The 23,776-nt window shown below is 35.9% G+C and overlaps 1 long non-coding RNA gene across 1 annotated transcript; it reads right to left on the bottom strand.

Moving 5' to 3' along the window:
- Positions 1-889: 889 nt before the first annotated feature.
- LOC141370609 (uncharacterized) lies at positions 890-7,904 on the bottom strand. The gene is made up of 3 exons (XR_012374789.1): positions 7,438-7,904; positions 4,467-4,564; positions 890-1,070 (listed from the first exon to the last, which is right to left on the bottom strand). It is a non-coding gene; the product is annotated as an uncharacterized lncRNA (long non-coding RNA).
- Positions 7,905-23,776: the final 15,872 nt, after the last annotated feature.

Below are 23,776 nucleotides of genomic sequence, written 5' to 3'. Positions count from 1 at the left end.
AATAAAAATAAGCATACAGAGTGGTGACAAATAGTGGAGATCTTATAAAAAGGTCTGGTAGGTCATTGTGGCTTGATTGCCTATGTGTCCTATAGTCCTCAAAGCGTATCTGGTAATTATTAGTGACAAAAAGGTGTGTGTGTGTGTGTGTGTGTTTTTTTTTTTAAGTACACCTGGCAACACAGCCCCTGTTTGTAACTGCAAAGGAAAGAAATATATTTTTCTTTTAATTATTTCACTATATTTTTCAGCTCTTTTACCACAAGCTATAAAATCTCTATACCAGTTTTTGAGTTGCTTTATGGCAGCTCCAGAGATAGCTTTATTGCATCCAATTCATTCATTTCTAAAACTTCCTGGTAAATGACATATGTTATCAATTTTTCTAGGTTAGCAAGGTTGAATGGGATAAATATCAAGTTAAGCAAACACTGCACAGTACTGATGAGTCTCAACTATTTTAATTATGTGTACCATATTCATAAAACAATAATAATAATAAGCAACATTAACAATAAAATAACAATTTATTATGAATGATATTAAACCTGGAGTGGCTCTCACAATTTTAAAAGCATCTGTCATAAGATTTCTTAAGTGGCTATCACAATATTAAAAACATTTCTCATGAAATTTCTTAAGACAATCTTCTTCTGGAGACAGAGACTTACACAAAAGATGGAGAGAATTTCTGGCTGAAAAATCTGACTGCACTTTTTAGTCATTAACAATATAAAATAATTTTTATATGATGGTTAGAAAGGACCACAATGTGTTCTTTTTTCTAACTTCAAAGTCTGCCAAAAGCAAATAAGATGAATGGGGCAATTGTCACATGGTATTTTGAAGCAACACTGTTGGTCCCATGGACAATAAAGGCGAGGTCATGTAATGGGGAGGGGTAAGGAAACAAACATATAATAAACATTGCTCAGGGATCTCTGCAAGTTTTGAAGTTATTTGCTCACATCCTCAAAACCTTCTTGTGTGCCTTTGTCTTTTCCATCTCAAGGTATTCTTTTCACTAATCAAGGGTCAAGGTTTTGTCTGCTACCTGTCTGGAGGTTGAGCTGCAACAACAGGATAAAAAGAAACTTGGGAGTTAAAAGTTGTAATGAAAGAAACAAATATTTTTATCCTTAGACTACTTTAAATAGATTATTTAATATAAAATATTAGATATCATGATCCTTGAAAGCTTCAAACCCATGCCCCAAAAACTACTATGACCACCTTATAATCACAAGTATAATACTCTCTTAAAATACTAAGATGGAACTATAGTAGTGTTCATGTTGTAACCTAGGCATCTGCTAACATTAGTTTAACACAATATTTACTACACCTGACACCTTTAATTATGTTATTTTCAATACATAAAATTAACTTTAAATTTTTCATTATAGGCTCTGATTCTTTTTCACTTGGTAGCTGTGTGATCACAAAAAGGTTACTTGACTATATAACATAGTCCTCACCTATAAAATAGGGATAATAAGGAAAATTATGTAACTTCATAGAGTTGTTGAGAGGGTTAAATGAACTACTACACATTAAACTCAAGAATGCATATCAAATAGTAAGTGCTACTAAATCTTGGTTATGAAATGGCATAAGATTTATATTGAAGTTTATTTTTATTTGTTTTCTAATTTCAACATTGATATCTTACTAATCTTTTGTTATGTCATATCATATTCCATTTGTAAACTATATTCAAGAGTAGTATAAGCCATGAAAATAATCATACTGAGAATTGAATTTTCTGAATCTTTTGCTTAAAACTCTCACAATTAGCAATCTTATTCTGATTCAGAGCCTTTTGCAACTGTCTAGAAATGGTCTTTTCAGGGCCTAGAATAAAATTTTGTTTGCCTCATTATCTATCACTATGTAGTCAGGTAGGATGAACTATGCTTCTTGGCTGTGGTCACTGTCCATTTGTGGTATAATATTTATGTGATGAAATAAGGTAGTGCTGGTGCTTGTCTCTTCTATTATTTCTACTTCATTTACTACTTGATTGATCATCTTTTTATTCAGGAAGTACCAAGATAGTAAGTATGAACAAACAGATTGTTCCTAACTTCTTATTAAAAAACCAGTTATTTAAAAAAAAACAAAAAATCAGTTATTTGTAATAAAAATGATCTTTTTATTAAGATCTCTGTGAAAATTCAGATGGCTATGGTCCTCAAAGAACCCAAAAGCAGCGAAAGTTATCAATGGTGCGTGTGCATGTGTGTGTGTGTGTGTGCATTTGTATAGGTTCTCCGTGAAAGGGTAAAAATGATGTGGTAGCAGATATATTAGGAGATAAACTCAAAAGTCAGCAATCAGGAAGTACACTTTGCTTGACAGCTTAACAGCTTGGTTACTTTCTAAATGGGGCTAGTATTTTAGGGTGTTAGAATGACCTCAGAATGGGAAAAACAGAAGCTGGTGGTGAATAAGTGAGCATTTGTTAATATAGGGTGCTTATATTCTTGGTATTTGAAACTTTGAAAATTGCAATTGTGTATGTGTGTGTGTGTGTGTGTGTAAGTGTATGTGTGTGTGTGTGCTTGTGCATGTGTGTGATGAGATAAGGGCAGGTAAGGAAGTACAAGAGATGGCATAGAGGAAATATTTTTCTTTTACAAATGGACTTGGACCAGCCAGAGCATATTGGGATTCAATGATATGATAACAAAAGTAAAGATTACTGCAATCATGTTTATTATTCCACAATATCTCTCCTCCATATAACATTATTTCCTTTGTATTCACCTCCAATATAATCCTCTCTTGCTGCTACCTTCTTATCTACATTCTTCATTTTATTGAGGGACTCTATTACACTGGGTCAATAGTTTCCATCCCATAAATATTCCACTTAATGAATCCAGGTATCTTTAGAAGTGGATTGGTTGACATAATTCATGAGAGACAAAACCTGAAATTTCATACCTTGCTTATTTAGTCATTTCACATTTATTGTCTTTGATACTCAATACTTCCAAACTCAGACTTAAAAATTTTGGAAAATGTAGTTTACTAATTGTCCCTCAAGTAGAAGATGAAATAAATTCAGACACACCTGCCTCAGTTTTTTTCAAGCCTGGAACATGGCAGACCGCACAAATCCTATAACTGTTGAATGCACTACATATACCCTGGTGTCATTGTAGCAAACATTTCTGAGATTTGAAAATCTAGTGAAATCTTTTTGAGAATAAAATGTCTCTTTAGTCAATTATTTAAGATTTATGGTGTTGAGTGATAGTATTAAAGTTCTCCTAAGTTAGTCTCTACCAATTTTTGGATTCAAGTTGATTTGGTCTGTTTTTTCTCTATCTGCTAAGATGCATCATTGATCCTGTGGTTACATTTAAGGAGGCTGAGCCAAAGGCCCTTGAAGCATAAGGAAAAATACATAATTTTGAAATTCCTTCAGAAAGAAGGTCATTTGCAATTTTCTGCAATAGGGGCAGGAATAAAGTGTACTTTACTTTGAGCTTGGGGTAACTGGCTTTCCTTTGGATTGCTCACCTGGGTCATTGCAAGTTTGTGGTTGGCTTAGAAAATTATATGAAGGGGGAGAAGTCGGAGGGGGAGATAAACTGTGAGACTATGGACTCCGAGAAACAAACTGAGGGTTTTAGAGGGGAGAGGGATGGGTGGATGGGTTAGCCTGGTGATGGGTATTAAAGGAGGGCACGTATTGCATGGAGCACTGGGTGTTATATGCAAACAATGAATCATGGAACACTACATCAAAAACTAATGATGTACTGGGAGAGGTGGGTGGGGGGATGGGTTAGCCTGGTGATGGGTATTAAAGAGGGCACGTACTGCATGGAGCACTGGGTGTTATATGCAAACAATGAATCATGGAACACTACATCAAAAACTAATGATGTAATGTATGGTGATTAACATAACATAATAAAACAACAACAACAACAACAAAACAAAAATAAATATAGCCATAATTGAAGTGTAAAAAAAAAACTAATGATGTACTGTATGGTGACTAACATAACATAATATAAAATAAAACTTAAAAAAAGAGAAAAAGGAAACTATACATGGTGTAGATAAAGAGAGAAGGCTGAATTCAGTCTGAGACTTTGATCTTTTAACAAACCAACAATTTTTTTCCCCAAACTATTCAGAGAACAATGGGCAGTTCACATGGTTAGCAGGAGGAACTTTTTTATTTACTCAGTATTATTTATTTAGTTACATTTAACTTGAGATCTTTTACTAATTAATTCCAAAGTAGGTTCCAACTCAGTTCACTGTATTTCAATTAAACACTTTCAGGACCCTATCCTATCTAACAACAAATCCAGCAAAAGGATACCATGGAAGCACTTCAGTATTATAAAGAAATATGATCAAGCTGATATATAAAGGAGTGACTTTATGGAAAGGTTTGGTGCACAGATAACCTCAGTAAAGCAGTTTAATAATTAACAGACCTTGAGCAAGTTGATAGGAGATGGTTTACTGTATCTTAGATTGAAAATCCCCAGGAAACATGTCTCCCACTGACAAAACACAGCATATCCCTAAAAAGCTAGAAAGAGAAAAACTGTTTATCTCTATGTAAACATATTTAACTAAGAAACTACAAGGCAGGACATTGCTTTGATTACCTAGAGTACGTGGGTACTCCATACCTAAATATGCCTAAAGGTTGGGTTTAACTAAGATTTATTTCAATGAATATTAGGCAGAAGAGTTAAACCTATTCATGTATTTTAATGGCTCTATGATCAGGAAGGAAATGACACATTGGGTGGACCATTTCAAAATGAAAATATGAAAACTTCTGGCCACTTCAGTTAATCCATTTTGATGACATTATACTACAAATTCAGTCTCTTCTGAACCAAGACTTATCTGTAGGCTTCCTCAAATATACAAGATATTTATAAACAAAAATATTTTTGTTGGTTAATTTTGGAGCAATTTCTAGAGATACTAATGTAAGAGAACTTTTGTGCAAAAAGCATAACACATTTGATTGGCATGTTCAGACATCTGTCGCTAAGAAGACCTATATAACTCTGTATTTATAAAACTCTGGCTATAATAGACTATACTATATGAAAATTTCCTTCAGCATCACTACTGAATCATTGTTTTTTTTAATCTACCATAAATCATAGATGAACACTTCTTTGAATGGCCCTAATGCAATTTTTCTTAAGTACATTGGAATCTGTCAAGTACTTCAATTAATTAAATCCTTGAGTAAATCTTTTTATAAATAAAAACTATTTTCAAAGTTTAAGAAAGATAGAATATTACTTTTATCTATTTTATATGGAATCATATTGTTTCTTCAGAATTGTAAATAACTTCTAGATAACTTATTAAATGATATCAGGCTCTTAGTAATATAGTTCTAAAACCACTATCCATAGAAATCAATGTTAACCCTCAAAAAGGAAGATAATTTTAGGAGTTATGATCTTGTTTGGTTATTTCTGAAAAGTGCAACACAGTATAATAATTAATACACACATATTTCCAACTACTTTAATACACTGGTGATATGTGATCTGAACAACCAAAATGTTTTCTAACCATTCTAGAATTTCAGTGAGATGCCATTTTATTTATCTTCACATAGCCTCTATCCTCAAATAGGCACTTGTTTTCCTATTAAGATAAATAGGCTAAAAGCACCTTAAAAGGCACGATGTTTTTCACTTTGTATATTTTTTGAGATTTCTACACTGTTTAATTACTAAATGCCTATTGAAATAATGAATGAAGATGATACAAATGGTTTGACTAAATGTTCTGATGTTAAGTTGGTTGTTTGGTTCATTTGTGGTTAGTAGAAAAGTTTTATTCCTTTTAAAGTGAGCTTCTCTCACTTAAATTGTTTTAATGGGGCAAGTACCTTTGTTTTCCCTATTGTAGTTGTTTGTGATGGAAATATGGACAAGGATGTAATAAACCAGGAAAATGTGGAACTACCAAAGCTCTGAAGGAAGGTAATCATCCATTCTTTCAGAAGAAAGCTTTGTTTGTGTACCCTCCATTTGAAAAATTTGGTTGTTTTTTTTTGGGGGGGGAAGGAAATGCCCTACTTTGCATCTAAAATCAACAAGATATGTTTTACATACCCAAACTTAGGAAACATAGTTCTTATATACTAGGATTCTAACTGCAAAGTGTTCCTTAACTAGGAAGCTAAAACTTATGATAACCATATTTTCATTCATCCAAAAATACCAAATCCATAAAATAAACATATTTTAAAAGTTTTCAGACTACTGCAAAAGTTCATTTGTATAAAACAACTGGAGAAAACATCTCTTTTTTCTAATGTTAAGGCTTGTATTTTAGCAATATTATTTTTATTACTTATAACAGGACATTACCCTTAAATTTACATAAGGTGGAGCTATAAAACTATACTAGGTATTTACAACTATTTCCAGAGAGATGGTTCTCTTGGGAAAATCATGAAACTGTTCTCTATTAAAGTAAAAGCATTACAGAGATACTAATTTTGTACTTTCATTTTGGTTATAAGATTATATGCCTTATTTTAAAATGTATATATATATTCAATTATACATTCTAGTAGAAAACAAAGTAATTTTTCAAGTTGCACATTTATCCACACAGACACTATAATCCAAATAAATGTATTTGTTTACCATGTCTAATGAAGAATAACTAAAATAAAATTCAATGTGTACCAACTTGATTATGTCTCAATGACAGTATGGTGGTAAAGTTTCATCAAAAAGAGTATTACTTGCTGCTGTCAAAAATAGTCTTCCAAAATATAAAAATCCTAGGTTGTGCATGCAATTCAGAGTGCTAGAAGAAACATTTGATAAAGACCTTTTAAAGATATAATTTTACTCATTTTCAGGAGAAAGAAGAAAAAGCAAATTTTAAGTTAAAAGTAAAAAAAAAATAGGGTTCTTTGCTCCTTAACATTATGTCACCAAACTAATTAAAATTATATTTATTTAATGAAAAATTAGAATATAATAGCTATAGCTACTTTTGCCAGCTTCCTTATAAAAATGGGATTTTGGGAGATAGTAGTTTCAAATGTTTTGATTCATGGTATTTAAAATCAATTTAACTTTACTTTCTCTACAAATAGGGGGAAGAAACCAACACTTGGTCATTTTACCTTTGATGGAGGTAGTGAATGAGCCAGCCACAGTGCAATCAAGGCCATTTTTCTATTTACCAGCTGTCTAGCAGATGGATCTTTCAAATGGAAAACCGTGTTGCTGGCTACCAGGGTCAAAAAATAAATAATAGTGGACATCTTGTCTCCTCTCCTCCATGGATTGCATATTCAAGTAAATTTTAAAAAGGAAGTTTTTTGGTCCTGTTTAGTGACCTAACACTCTGAATTATAAGAAACAGAGAAGAAATTTAAAGCCTACATTTATATAAACTTACCTTAAAAAATTGATTCAGAGCACCTGATGATACAGCAAACTTCACAACATTTGGTGGTTCAGCTTCTACTATAATGTCAAAACTAGGGGGTGGAATATCTGAATTGGAGTGAAAATTTAAATTCGTAGGATCCTTGATACCAACGGGATTCTGGACCCTGGAGAAACCTTTTAAAAAGCCAGTTTCCTTGGCATCAAGGACATCCTTGGACTCAGTGGTATGCTTAAGGCTAACAAAATCCATGGAGCCAGCAGAGTCTTTGAGGCAGGCACCAAATTTATGGTTATCAAAAATTGTGTAATTTATACCAAGCTTGGATGGATTAGAAAATTCAGAGGTGGTCACATTTCCAGGAGTGGAAATATAGTTTGTGTTAGCAGCAAAAGTGGGGGAGTTACCATTAAAAATATTAAGAATGGAGGAACTGGTACTGATTTCCAATTCAGGCTCAGGGAGATTATTAATATTGCTAGTATTATGAACATTATGGGTATTTGTGGCATCATAATTGGGGTTGGTGACAAGGTTGGATCCAAATACATGAATTAATCTAGGGTCATGGTTAGTGCCTGAGGCAAAGGTGGTGCCAGCAGTATAACTAGGGCTAATGGCACCACTACAACTAATTGTATTGCTAGTGTCAATGGCATTGACAGTGGTAGCTGTAGAGCTGGGTTTGGCAGCATAACTATTTCTGGCAATATAGTTGGAGTTGAGTAGAAGGCCAGAACCTACTGCATGGGTAAATCCTGAGACACAGTCAAGATCTGAGTCACAGTTTGAGACAGCTGCATAGTTGCAGCCAGTAGCAATGGTGGGTTTTGTATCATACTTGGAATCAGCATACTTGTTAAAACTAATAGCACTACTGTGGCTTGTAGTGTTACTAGGCCTGACATTATAGTTAGAGTCAGGGTCTATTTTAAGGCCAGGGCCATTGTTATTGGGGCCAGAACCATTGTTGTTGGGGCCAGAGACATTCTTAATGGACTCAGAGCTGTTGGGGTTTGATCTGATATTTTGGGGGTCAGAGGCATTGTTTTGGAAGCCAGATCTATTGATTTTAGAACCAGGTCTATTGTTGGGGCCAGCACCATTATTGGAACCGGAAGCGTAGTCCAGGCCAGTTCCATTTTGGAGCACAGAGCTACAGTTTGTATTAGTATCCTTGTTGGAGTTAGCAGTACAGTCCTGATCAACACCATTGTCTAGGCCAGAGGTACTGTCTGAATTATTGGTGTGTTTTTCCCCATCAGAATCAGTGCTATGTTTGGAGTTAGCATCACTGTTAGTGGCGTTATCAATGTTAGAGTCAGGTTCACCGTTGGAGTCAGTTCCATTGTTAGAATCACCATCACTATTGGAATCAGCTCCACTTGTAGGGTCAGCATCACCACTGGGATCAGATCCATTGTTTGTGTCTGCATCTTTTTCGGCATTGCTATCTTTGGAATCACTGTCATCAGGGTCAGACTTATCTTTGGGGTCTTTCTTATCTTTGGTGTTGTTGTCATCCTCAGAATCTATTTCATCTTCAGAATCTTTTTCATCTTCAGACTCTGTCTTGTCTTCATGGTCTGTCTCATCTTTGAGAAGAGGCTTCTCTTTGGCATTGGCCTTATCTTTGAGATTTCTAGCACTGGCCAATTTAGTTTCATTATCAGAATTGACCTCATTTTCAAATTTAGCAGTAAGGTTAAACTTGCCCTCATTTTCAAGGCCAGGAACATTGCTGGTGTAGATAGCACTGTCTGAGTCAGGGGTACTATGGTGGCCCATGGTATTTTGAGGATTCATGGGAAAGGTACTGGTTACAGTACGGCCTATGAGATTTTGAAGAGCTGAGCAACTTTCACAGTGTAAATAAGAAGTTGAGCCCAAGGAATATTTAGAATCCTCCCGGTGTAAAGGACAGTGGATGCCCACAGGATGCTTAGGATCCAGGGATCGAGATAGAGGGCTATTCCGAGAAGTCTTATGATGTCTAATAGATTTGGGGTTCAGAGAATATTTAGAATCCAAGGGAATTTGGAGATGTAAAGTAGAGTCAGGGTCTGAATCATTATCAGAATTCACAAGACATTTATGAAAAGAATTACTGATTTCCATGAAACATTTGGAACATATAGGTGCTCCAGTGTCCAAAGAATATGTGTTATTTCTGTGAGTCTTGGGGTGTACATCAGGCCAAGGGCTCATGGACATAGGATGGCAGAGAGGTGCTAAGTCTTCGGAAGTATAATCCTCAGCATTTAGAGGAGGAATAAGATTAATTAGAGATTGGGAACTCTGAAAACTTTGTGGGAATCTGTAGTCCTTGCAACGAATTTTACATACAGAAGTTATGCGCCTGGCATTTCTGTGATGCTTATTATCCATGACTGTGTTTGGCTTTGGAGAGATGCTGTGTCTGTGCTTTTCCTTTAACTTTTTCTGTGAGTTTTGATTGTCACTGAACATTGAAGATACCTCTTTAAATCTCACAATCTTGTCATCACTCAGGTATCTTACAAGTTGAATTCTTGAAACTGCTATAAAGAGAAGAATAAAACATGAGCAAGAATAACAAAAAAATAATAAAGTTATACTTTGACATTCACATTACAATACAAATCTCTGCAAAGGAAAAAAAAAACATTTCTTTCAATAGATTATTGCTATTTGATATTTCAAAAGGTGGCCATGATCCTAAATTTTCTTCTGTCCTCTTGTGCTCATTAAGACATAAAAAAATGAAAGGTGATAATTTATCTTATATATCTATACTGTCCAGATTCAGAGACCTTATTTTTTAGGAGATAGCTCATTTAGTTGGAATTCATCGGCACAATGTGGCCAAAATAAAACTTGCTGTACAAAGTTTGGCTACCACAGGTCTATATTATTTTTTTTTCATTTTGCTTCTAGAAATACTAGCAATTTATTATTTCCTGGAATATAATTCCTATAATTTATACAATCTCCCTGTTTAGAGAAAAAAATTTTCTTTGGCTTAATATGTCAGGTAAATAGGCAGAAATAAAATAAAAATCAACATCACTTAATTTTAAAAACAGAAGACCTCTTTCTACCATTTCTTCAAGGTCCTAAGAACATTTTTCCTACGTTTTTGCACCAAACACAAAATCATACTTGGGAAAAAGTCAAAGAATGCTGGGTGGTAGTTTCCCCTTAGAAATTGATAGTGTCTTTTTAGAGAGAAGGAGATATGTCTTTTCATAAAATTTTCTTTAATGACATACAGAATCCTTAAAATAAATTTTAATTGCACACTCATAATCTTTAGGCGTTTATAAAAGAGATGACTTTATGTAGATACATTCTGAAAAGTATTCAATAGGGTATTCTATATATGACAATGAAGCTTTTTTACTGTATAGCCCTCACAGATTTATTTCTATGAAAAGGAGCTCATATTCTTGTAAATACATGAAGTCATTATGTTGCTTCTGATAACATGATAGCATTTCGTGGTGTTCACATAATGCAAAAGACAAGAGATCTTGGTAGTGTTTATTTATGTTTTATAGTAAATACTAGAAACACAAATATAAATTTTCTATCCCAAGCCAAGTGTCAACAAATACTGAAGGAAGGTGGTAACTATAATTTTTAATGGCTCTGTTCTGCAATAGCATGTATTATATAATTTACTAATATAGTGCTATTATTATAAATTAGTGACAAAGGCTTAAACCTTGACAGAAACAAAAAAAAAATGACGCAATTGCACTATTTGTTAAACTCATTCACACTCAAGATAATAATAGAATATAGTAAAACAGTTATAAACAATCTGGCTGTAAAACACATTGGAAGTATCTGGGCACTCAAGGTATACAAGCTTCTTAAACTCAATGAAAAAAGAACACTGTTTGAAAAAAGTCATATCACCAAATTGATTAATATCTTATCATGTGATCAGGAGTAAGGCACAACACTAAGAGTGAGATGAAAATCAGACAGTAAATCAGGCTGCTCTATAGAGATAGATAAATTATAAACAAGATTTTTGTTTGTTTCAAGTTTGTATTTAAATTCTAGTTAGTTAACATATGGTGTAGTATTGGTTTCAGGAGCAGAATGTAGTGATTCATTATTTACATATAACACCCAGTGCTCACCAAACCAAGTGCCCTCCTTAATACCCATCACCCATTTAGCCCAACCCCCACCCACCTCCCCTCCATCAACCCTCGGTTTGTTCTTTATACTTAAGAGTCTCTTATGGTTTGCCTCTCTCTCTTTTTTCCCCTTCCCCTATGTTCATCTGTTTTGTTCCTTAAATTCCACATATGAGAGAAATCATTTGGTAAAAAAAATGAATAAATTATAGTCAAGAAAGTATCACTCAATAAGACTGAAGATGTAGCCTTGATTTCAAAAACCAAATGGATATATTCATTTGCATAAGAAAAATAGGGCCTCTATAATGATTAATTTATTCCTACATGATTATCTGTACTTAGAGTTTTGGTGTGGCTACAGTACAGAATGCATGAGGCATATGGTGGAGATCTCTATCAGAAATAATCTAGTATTTGGGGCACCTGGGTGGTTCAGTTGGTTAAGCGTTTACTTTCTGCTCAGGTCATGATCTCAGGGTCCTGGGATGGAGCCCCACATTGGGCTTCCTGTTCGGCAGGGAGCCTGCTTTTCCCTTTCCCTTTGCCTGATGCTCCCCCTGCTTGTACTCTCTCTCTCTCTCTGTCAAATAAATAAATAAAATCTTTAAAAAAAAAAGAAATAATCCAGTTTTTTTCTGGGACTGACTGAGCAGAGCATAGAGACTGGAGCAGATTGTGGATAACTTGACTACTGCTTTTTGCTGTCTGCCACAATAGATTCAAGCCTCTGCTATAGCTTTTCTGGGACAAAGGGGAGCACAGGACTGAGTCAAATGCAGATGGCTGATAACCTGGCTCCAGCTTTTCCCTCAGTGTTACAATAAACTTTAGCCTCTGCATAAACACTGTGACAGATTTTCAGGAATGGGATGGTGCTGCACACACCCCAAACCTCCCTGCCTGGGGACAGGAGTGGGTACACACATTATGTGGCCCTTTAAAACTTGGAGTTTTGAATCCCAGCCACTGGCCAGAGATAAAATACAGGAAATCTGGGGGTCTGGGTGTACTGACAACCTGGACATAGACAGGTTAGGGCAGGGAGCTGACAAGGGCCTGGGTCACATGAGATGACTTGCTTTTCTAAGAGGACCTCCTAAGAGCAGCTGCCAGGAGTTTTGCTCCCCAGGGACAAGAAGGCAAGGTGATGCCATATTCTACCTTCTCCACCACCCCTCCTCCCCTCTCCTGCCCACCAGCACAGTCAGACGCCTGAAAGAAACAGAGACACTCTAGTGGAGGTTGGAGTCCCCTACACTAAACCCCACCCCCATGACCCAGCAGGGCATCTTTAGGAGGGCAAATCAGATTGTGAGCCAGCATGGCAGGCCTCTCCCTCAGAAGATCAACACAAACCCCCATATCTACCAAGTCTACTGATTAAAGAAAACTCCAAAACATCACCTAATGACTTAACTTCAAAAACAAATCAAAGCATACCTACTTAAAGGAACCAACATTCCCCACTACAAGCAAGGAGGAACTTGGTAGAGGAAGGACCAGTGGGAAAGATCAGCCAAAACACAATAGCAGAATGTACACAGTATACTCCAGAATCACTTCCAGAAGATATTGTTGTTTTGTTGATATTTTATTGCTGTCTTTGCTGTTTTTCTAACTTTTTTTGTTTTGTTTTGTTTTTCAAAAACAAATAATCCTTTCAAGAAACAGGCAGAAGACATGGACATATCTCCAAAGAAGACATACAGATGGCCAACAGACACATGAAAAAGTGCTCCACATCACTTGGCATCAGGGAATACAGATCAAAACCACAATGAGAGTCCCCCTCATACCAATCAGAATGGCTAAAATTAACAAGTCAGGAAACAACAAATGTTGGTGAGGATGCAGAGAAAGGGTTACCCTCTTGCACTGTTGGTGGGAATGCAAGCTAGTACAGCCACTCTGGAAAATAGTATGGAGATTCCTCAAAAAGTTGAAAATAGAGCTATCCTATGAGCCAGATTGCACTACTAGGTATTTACCCAAAAGACACAAACATAGTGATCTGAAGGGGCACTTGCACCTCAATGTTTATAGCAGCAATGTCCCCAATAGCTTACATATGGAAAGAGCCCCGATATCCATCGACAGAGGAATGGATAAAGAAGATGTGGTATATATATATATATATATACACAATGGAATATTACTCAGCCATCAAAAAAATGAAATCTTACCATTTGCAATGACATGGTTGGAATTGGAGAGTATTATGTAAACAAAATAAGTCAATCAGAGAAAGACAATTATCATATGATTTCACTCATATGTGGAAATTATGAAGCAAAACAGAGGATCATAGTGGAATGGAGGGAAAATAAGAAATCAGAGAGGGAGAAAAACCATAAAAGAGTGAATTATAGGAAACAAACTGAAGGTTTCGGGAGGGGAAGGGGGTAGGGGGGAGGGGGTAACTGAGTGATGTGCATTAAGGAGGGCATATGATCTAATGAGCACTAGGTGTTATATGCAATGGATGAATAACTGAACTCTACCTCTGAAACTAATGATACACTATATGTTAATTAATTATATTTAAATAAAATAAAATTAGAAAAAAGAAAGAATATAAAGCCTTTTATTCTTTTTGTGACTTTTAGAGGAGGAAATAAAATGAATAAATGGCAACAAAGTAGAATCTTAATGACATTATCAGACAGAAGAGTGGTTTCTATATGATTTAGAGAAGTCAATATTGTATGTGTAAAAAAGAGCATTGGTTTTCAGTCAATAGCCTATGTTTGAGAATTTGGTTCTGTCAGTTTTAGTGATATGATTTGGGAAAGTTATACCAATATTCACAAGCCATAGTTTCTTCAGCTCTAAAACAATTATATCTACCTTTTAAAGTTTTTGCATGGGTTAAATGAGATACTCTACAAATGTTAGACATTTTTACCTTCCCAAGATAGAAGAGTACAATATTGTTGAGATTGTTGTGCTAAGTCTTTTTACCCTTATGAATCTTATATACCTAGTAACTAGCAGCCAATTTTGCACTATTGTATTAATTCTAATTTTCTGAATATTAGGAAGAACATGATTGTTCAATTACAAAGACTAAATTTTAGGCATTTTTAATTTATATATATAATGATAATACCAATTCTAATTTCATTTATAATTCCAAGAAGTCCAATATCTTTATTTCCCACACTATTGCATATAGTGAAAATAAAGCTGATTTAGGAGGAGCAAGGTGGCAGAGTAGGAGTCCTAAATTTCATCTGGTCCCAGGAATTCAGCTAGATAGTTATCCAACCTTTCAGAACACCTACAAACTCAGCAAGAGATTGAAGAAAAGAATAGCAACAACTCTCTGAGCAGAAAAGCGACCACTTTCTGGAAGGTAGGACATGAGGAAAAATGAATCTGAGGAGATAATACGAGAAGATAGACCCTGGGAGGGGGGGTAGGGAGCCTCTGTCAGCTGGGTACAGGCAAGTGATAGAGCAGCAGAGCACAAAATCAGAACTTTTAGAAGTCTGCTCTGCTGAGAAACTTTGCTCCAGTGGCCAAGTGGGGGGATGGAACCCTCACTGGGACAGTGTGGTCTCAGGACCCTCAGGGTCACAGAAAGACCCGGGGTGCCTGAGTGCGGCAGAGCTCCCAGGTATTGAGGCAGGGAAGCCAGCTGCAAAGACGGAGCCAAAGAGTGGGCTTTCAGCTCAGGGTTGCTGTAAAACATGATCCGCGGCACAGGTGAGCCACTGCTCTTCGAGCAGGGACCCAAAAAGCAGCAGATCCGGGGAGACTCCCCTTCCCCCTGGGAGGAGCGGCACAGGAACACACTGCAAGGATCTGATGGGTTTGGAGACTCCAAACGGGGTCATGTGCCAGAGTTAGAAATGCTCGGTCATAGGCCGGGTGAGCACGGAGTATGGCCAGAAACCAGGGAGACAGGAGTGACTGACTGCTTTTCTATGAGGGCTCACTGAGGAGTGGGGCACCGAGCTCTAGCTCCTCCAGGACCAGAGATTTTGAGGCTGCCATTTTCACTCTCATCCTCCAAAGCTGTGCAGAAAGCCTTCAGGAAACAAAACCTACCAAGAGCAAACCCAAGCAGATTACTTAGCCTGGCCCCTGGAAAGGGTGGGGCAATTTTGCCTCAGGCAAAGACATTTGAGAATCACTGCAACAGGCCCCTCCCACAAAGGATCAGCAAGAACGTCCAGGCAAGACCAAGTTTACCAATCAATGAGAAAGGCAAAACCCCAGTGCTAGGGCAATACAGCACATAGAATTCATGACTTATTTCCCATGATGCTTTATTCTTTCAAAGTTAATTTTTAAAATTTTCTTTATTCGTTTCTTTTTCTATTTATTTAGTTGAATTACTCTTCCTTCTTTCCTTTTCCAACCAACATCTTATCAATTCCTTTTTAAAAATCTTTTTTAATTTTTCATGTTTACAGTCATATTCTATCTCTTCATTGTATTTAACCTTATTTTTTGTATATATATAAGATTTTCTTTCTTTAAAATTTTGGTATACAGTTTCTTCTAACAGACCAAAATATACCCTAAATCTAGTGTATGAGGTTGTCCTAGTCTCCCACCTGATCACGTTCTCTCTTTTTATTTTTTAAATTTTTTTCAACCACCTTCTTATCAATTCTTTTTTAAAAAGTTTTTTTTAATATATTTACAGTCATAGTCCATCCCTTCATCGTATTTACCTTACTTTTGTATATATATATACATATATAAGTTTTTCTTTTTTTAAAATTTTGGGAAGCAAGTTCTTCTAACAGACCAAAATACAACCAAAATCTAGTGTGTGGCTCTGTTTTATTCACCAGCCTGATCATATACTTTTTTTTTTCTTCCCTTTCTTTCCTCTCTGGTTTTGGGTCTCTTGTGATTTGTTTAGTGTATATTTTTCTCGGGTTGTTGATACCATTTAGCATTTTTTTTTAGCATTTGGTTCTCTCATTCATCTATTCTCCTCTGGACAAAATGACAAGACAGAAAAACCCACCTCAGAAAAAAGAACAAGAGGCAGTACCGATTGCCAGGGACCTAATCAATACAGACATTAGTAAGATGGAGCTAGAGCTCAGAATAATGATTATAAAGATAATAGCTGGGGGGGGCAGGGTGGCTTAGTCATTAAGCAGCTGCCTTTGGCTCAGGTCATGATCCCAGGGTCCTGGGATCGAGCCCCGCATAGGGCTCCCTGCTCCACAGGAAGCCTGCTTCTTCCTCTCCCACACCCCCTGCTTATGTTCCCTCTCTTGCTGTGTCTCCCTCTGTCAAATAAATAAATAAGTAAATAAAACCTTAAAAAAATAATAACTGGGCTTGAAAAAAGTACAGAAGATATTAGAGAATCCCGTTCTGGAGAAATAAAAGAACTAAAATCTAACAAAGTTGAAATAAAAAAGGCTATTAATGAGGTACAATAAAAAATGGAGGCTCTAACTGCTAGGATAAATGAGGCAGAAGACAGAATTAGTGATATAGAAGACCAAATGATAGCAAATAAAGAAGCTGAGAAAAAGAGAGAAATAATTACTGGATCATTAGGGGAGAATTCGAGAGATAAGTGATACCATAAAGCAAAACAACATTAGAATAACTGGGATCCCAGAAGAAGAAGAAAGAGAGAGAGGGGCAGAAGGCATATTGGAGCAAGTTATAGCAGAGAACTTCCCTAATTTGGGGAAGGAAACAGGCATCAAAATCCAGGAGGCACAGAGAACTCCCCTCAAAATCAATAATTATAGGTCAACACCCTAACATCTAATAATAAAACTCACAAGTTTGAGAGACAAAGAGAAAATCCTGAAAGAAGATTGGAATAAGAGGTCTGTGAGCTACAATGGTAGAAACATTAGATTGGCAGCACACATATCCACAGAGACCTGGCAGGCCAGAAAGGCCTGGCATGATATCTTCAGAGCACTAAATGAGAAAAATATGCAGGCAAGAATACTATATCCAGCTAAACTGTCACTGAAAGTAGAAGGAGAGATAAAAAGCTTCCAGGACAAACAAAATCTAAAAGAATTTGCAAACACCAAACCAGTCCTACTAGAAATATTGAAAGGGGTCCTCTAAGCAAAGAGAGATCCCAAAAGTAACATAGACCAGAAAGGAACAGAGACAATATACAGTAACATTCACCTTCAGGCAATACAATGGCACTAAATTTATATCTTTCTACAGTTACCCTGAATGTAAATGGGCTAAATGCCCCAATCAAAAGACACAGGCTATCAGATTGGATTAAAAAACAAGACCCATCCATATGCTGTGTGCAAGAGACTCATTTTAGACCCAAAGACACATCCAGATTGAAAATGAGGGGGTAGAAAACAATTTACCATGTTAATGGACATCAAAATAAAGCTGGGGTGGCAATCCTTATACCAGACAAATTAGATTTTAAGCCAAAGACTGTAATAAGAGATGAAGAAGGACACTATATCCTACTTAAAGGGTCTATCCAACAAGAAGATCTAACAATTTTAAATATCTATACCCCTAACATGGGAGCAGCCAACTATAAAAGCCAATTAATAAAATGAAAGTAACACATCGACAATAATACAATAATAATGGAGGACTTTAACACCCCCTCACTGAAATAGACATATCATCTAAGCAAAAGATCAACAAGGAAATAAAGGCTTTAAATGACACACTGGACCAGATCGACTTCACAGATATATTCAGAACAGTCCATCCCAAAGCAACAGAATGCACATTCTTCTCTAGTGCACATGGAATATTCTCATGAATAGATCACATCCTGGGTCACAAATCAGGTCTCAACTAGTACCAAAAGACTGGGATCATTCTCTGCCTATTTTTGGACCACAATGTTTTGAAACTAGAGCTCAATCACAAGAGGAAAGTTAGAAAGAACTCAAATACATGGAGGCTAAAGAGCATCCCACTAAAGAATGAATGGGTCAACCAGGAAATTAAAGAAGAATTTAAAAAATTCATGGAAACAAATGAAAATGAAAACACAACTGCTCAAAATCTTTGGGATGCAGCAAACGCTGTCCTAAGAGGAAAGTGTATAGCAATACAAGGTTTTCTCAAGAAACAAGAAGGGTCTCAAATACACAACCTAACCCTACACCTAAAGGACCAAGAGAAACAACAGCATATAAAGCTGAAACCCAGCAAAAGAAGAGAAGTAATAAAGAGCAGAGCAGAAATCAATGAAATAGAAACCAAAAGAATAGTAGAACAGATCAAGGAAACTATGAACTGGTTCTTTGGAAGAATTAGTAAGATTGATAAACCCCTGGCCAGACTTATCAAAAAGAAAAGAGAAAGGACCCAAATAAATAAAATCATGAATGAAAGAGGAGAGATAACAACCAACACCAAAGAAATAGAATTATAAGAACATATTATGAGCAACTATATGCCAGCAAATTAGATAATCTGGAAGAAATGCATGCATTCCTAGAGACGTATAAACTATCATAAATGAACCAGGAAGAAATAGAAAACCTTAACAGACCCATAACCACTAAGGAAATTGAAGCAGTAATCAAAAGTCTCCCAACAAACAAGAGCCCAGGGCCAGATGGCTTCCCGGGGGAATTCTAGCAAACATTTAAAGAAGAGTTAACACCTATTCTTCTGAATTGTGCCAAAAAAATAGAAATGGAAGGAAAACTTCCAAACTCATTTTATGAGGCCAGCATTATGTTGATCCCAAAGCCAGACAAAGATCCAATCAAGAAGAAGAACTACAGACCAATATCCCTGAGGAACACGGATGCAAAAATTCTCACCAAAATACTAGCCAATAGGATCCAACAGTACTTTGAAAGGACAATTCACCACAACCAAGTGGGACTTCTTCCTGGGCTGTAAGGTTGGTTCAACATCCGCAAATCAATCAATGTGATACAATACATTAATAAAAGAAAGAACAAGAACCATATAATCCTCTCAATAGTTGCAGAAAAAGCATGACAAAGTACAGCATCCTTTCTTGATTAAAATTCTTCAGAGTGTAGGGATAGATGGTATATACCTCAATATCATAAAAGCCATCTATGAAAAACCCACAGAGAATATCATTCTCAATGGGGAAAGCTGAAAGCTTTTTCCCTAAAGTCAGGAACACGACAAGGATGCCCACTATCACCACTGCTGTTCAACATAGTATTAGAAGTCCTAGTGGCAGCGATCAGACAACATAAAGAAATAAAAGGCATCCGAATTGGCAAAGAAGTGAAACTCTCACTCTTTGCAGATGATATGATACTTTATGTGGAAAACCCAAAAGACTCAACCCCCAAACTGCTAGAACTCATCCAGGAATTCAGTAAATTGGCAGGATATAAAATCAATGCACAGAAATCAGTTGCATTTTTATACACCAACCAGAAGACAGAAGAAAGAGAAATTAAGGAGTCGATCCCATTTACAATTGCACCCAAAACCATAAGATACCTAGGAATAAATCTAACTACAGAAGCAAAGGAACTCAGAAAACTATTGAATACTCATGGAAGAAATTGAGGAAGACACAAAGAAATGGAAAAAAAAAAACGTTCCATGCTCATGGATTGGAAGAACAAATATTGTGAAAATGTCTATGTTGCCTAGAGCAATCTACATATTTAATGCAATCCCTATCAAAATACCATCAACTTTTTTTCAAAGAAATGGAACAAATAATCCTAAAATTTGTGTGAAACCAGAAAAGACTCCGAATAGCCAGAGGAATGTTGAAAAAGAAAACCAAAGCTGGGGGCATCATGTTGCCAGACTTCAAGCTCTATTATAAAGCTGTAATCAACAAGACAGTATGCTACTGGCACAAAAACAGATACATAGATCAGTGGAACAGAACAGAGAGCCCTGAAATGGACCCTCAACTCTATGGTCAACTAATCTTCGACAAAGCAGGAAAGAATGTCCAAAGGAAACAAGACTGTCTCTTCAACAAATGGTGGTGGGTAAATTGAACAGCCACATGCAGAAGAATGAAACTGGACCATTTCCTTACAGTACACACAAAAATAGACTCAAAATGGATGAAAGACCTAAATGTGAGATAGGAATCCATCAAAATCCTTGAGGTGAACACAAGCAGCAACCTCTTCAGCCTTAGCTGCAGCAACTTCTTCCTAGGAACATCGCCAAAGGCAAGGGAAACAAGGGCAAAAGTGAACTATTGGGACTTCATCAAAATAAAAATCTTCTGCACAGCAAAGGAAACAGTCAACACTACCGAAAGACAACTGACAGAATGGGAGAAGATATTTGCAAATGACATATCAGCTCAAGGGCTAGTATCCATAATCTATAAAGAACTTACCAAACTCAACACCCAAAGAACAAATAATCCAATCAAGAAATGGGCAGAAGATATGAACAGACATTTCTGCAAAGAAGACATCCAAATGGACAACAGACACATGAAAAAATGCCCAACATCCCTTGGCATCAGGGAAATCCAACTCAAAACCTCAATGAGATACCACCGCACACCAGTCAGAATGGCTAAAATTAACAAGTCAGGAAATGACAGATGTTGGCGGGGATGCAGAGAAAGGGGAACCCTCCTACACTGTTGGTGGGAATGCAAGCTGGTGCAGCCACTCTGGAAAACAGTATGGAGGTTCCTCAAAAAGTTGAAAATAGTGCTACCCTACGACTCAGCAATTGCACTACTAGGTATTTACCCCAAGGATACAAATGTAATGATCTGAAGGGGCACATGCACCCCAATGTTTATAGCATCAATGTCCACAATAGCCAAACTATGGAAAGAGCCTAGATGTCCATTGACAGATGAATGGATAAAGAAGAGGTGGTATATATATACAATGGAATATTATGCAGCCATCAAAAATTGAAATCTTGCCATTTGCAACAACGTGAATGGAACTAGAGAGTATTATGCTAAGTAAAATAAGTCAATTAGAGAAAGACAAATATCATATGATCTCACTGATATGAGGAATTTGAGAAACAAGACAGAGGATCATAGGGGAATGGAGGGAACAATGAAACAAGATGAAACCATACAGGGTGACAAACCATAAGAGACTCTTAGTCTCAGGAAACAAACTGAGGGTTGCTGGAGTGGAGGGTGTTGGGAGTGATGGGGTGGCTTGGTGATGGACATTGGGGAGGGTATGTACTATGGTGAACACTGTGAATTGTGTAAGACTGATGAATCACAGACCTGTACTTCTGAAACAAATAATTCATTATATGGTAATAAAAAGAAATTAAAAAAAGAAATCTGATTTATCCTAAATGTTGTTACTAAAAACATTAAATATAGTGGTATTTACTTAAATATAATTTAAGGAAATAGTTATGAAAATAAAGTGTACACACAGCAAAATTATGAGAAGTACAAATTCTTACAGTGACCATTTTAGTAATAATAACTGCTAATAGCTTGAATTATATGTAATCATACTCATGTCAGTAACTTTGAGAAAAAGTCTTGATATTCATATGAAACGAGATAACTTTTTTATGTTATGTTATATTATTTTATTTATTTTTTAATTTGATTTTAAATTTAAATTCAAAATTAACATAGAATGTATTATTAGTTTCAGAGGTAGAGTTCAGTGATTCATTTGTTATATATAACACTGTTTTCATTACAGTATTTTATTTTTTTAAAGGAATAAAAATCTATTGACCACAGTTTACCAGTAGTTAAAGTAAACAATATACAGTTGGATAACATTCTGAATACTACAAATTTATTTTTCCTGGTTTCTGCTGAGCTTACATGTGATGTATGAATTGGGGTAAAGATGAAACATACAGTTCAAGAATTTAGATTACAGATGTTTGTTCACTCACTTATCCTAGCAGGTCTTAAGTTGCCAACATCTCTAACCATCTGATTATGTTTAGGTTTCCATGAATGAAGTCTTAGTCATTCTAAGAATCATGACCTTTTATTAGTCAATGTAGCACACGGATTTCAACTTCTTGAAAAGGAATGGTTTACTAGAATGAACCTTTAAATGTCCATTTAACTAAGGTTTGGTCACCTACTTAGAACACACCAGAACTTGTTTCGTTTTCTTATTTAGGTGGGGAGGTGGTTGGTAGTGATAAAATTTTCCTTTCAGGGATCTTGCAAATAAACTTGCATTTATATGACTGTAGATATGGCTATGGATTCTGGTATGGCTGCTTTTAAATTGTCCAACTTAAATTGTTTACATTATATTTAAATTGTCCAGTTAGTAACAAAACTTGAAAGGCTAAAGCTTCAGGAAAAATTACAATTTAACTTTCCATGATTTATTTCTTATGTTGCTGAAAATAATGCTATCCCAGAAACATGGACTTATCCATGGTTGTGAAATGCTGTTTTGTTTTGGTGAATGTTAAACAAAGATAGATAGGAAGGAAGGAAGGGAAGAAGGAAGGAAGGAAGGAAGAAAGAAAAGAAAACCATTTACATATGTATTTTTACATATACACACATACACAAACCCAAATAAACCAAAAACCCAGAATGTTCCTTAGTCATATAGGAGTTAAACACAAAATTCTGACTGAGTAATAAGTATGAAGATTTCTGCCAACATTTAGAAAAGGTGTTCTCAAATGCAGGGAATAATATACCATGGTCTCAAATATTTGTATATATATTCTCTCTCTCTCTTTTTCCCTTTGCTCATTTGTTTCTTAAATTCCACATGTGAGTGAAATCACATGGAAAAAAATTCCACACTCATGGATTGGAAAAACAAATATCATTAAAATGTCCATATTACCTAAAGCAATCTATACATTTAATGCAACCCCTATCAAAATACAAACAGTATTTTCCACAGAGTTAGAACAAACAATCCTAAAGTTTATATGGAACCACAAAAGACGCCAAATAGCCAAAGCAATCTTGAAAAAGCAAAGCAAAGCTGGAGGCATCATAATTCTGGACTACAAAGCTCTAGCGATCAGGACAGTATAGTACTAGCACAGAGCAGAGAGACAGACACATAGTTCAATGAAAAAGAATAGAAAACCCAGAAATGAACCCACATCTATATGGTCAATTAATCTTCAAGAAAGCAGGAAAGAATATCCAATGGAAAAAAGACCGTGTCTTCAACAGATGGTATTGGGAAAACTGGACAGCAACATGCAAAAGATTGAAACTGGACCACTTTTTTTACACTATACACAAAAATAAAATCAAAGTGGATGAAAGACCTAAATGTGAGAAAGGAAACTAT

The sequence above is a fragment of the Callorhinus ursinus genome, unplaced genomic scaffold (assembly GCF_003265705.2).
Source record: "Callorhinus ursinus isolate GAN/ISIS: 27379988/994484 unplaced genomic scaffold, GSC_fseal_2.0 scaffold40, whole genome shotgun sequence".
Lineage (NCBI taxonomy): Eukaryota > Metazoa > Chordata > Mammalia > Carnivora > Otariidae > Callorhinus > Callorhinus ursinus.
This window is presented reverse-complemented; position numbering and strand designations above follow the sequence as displayed.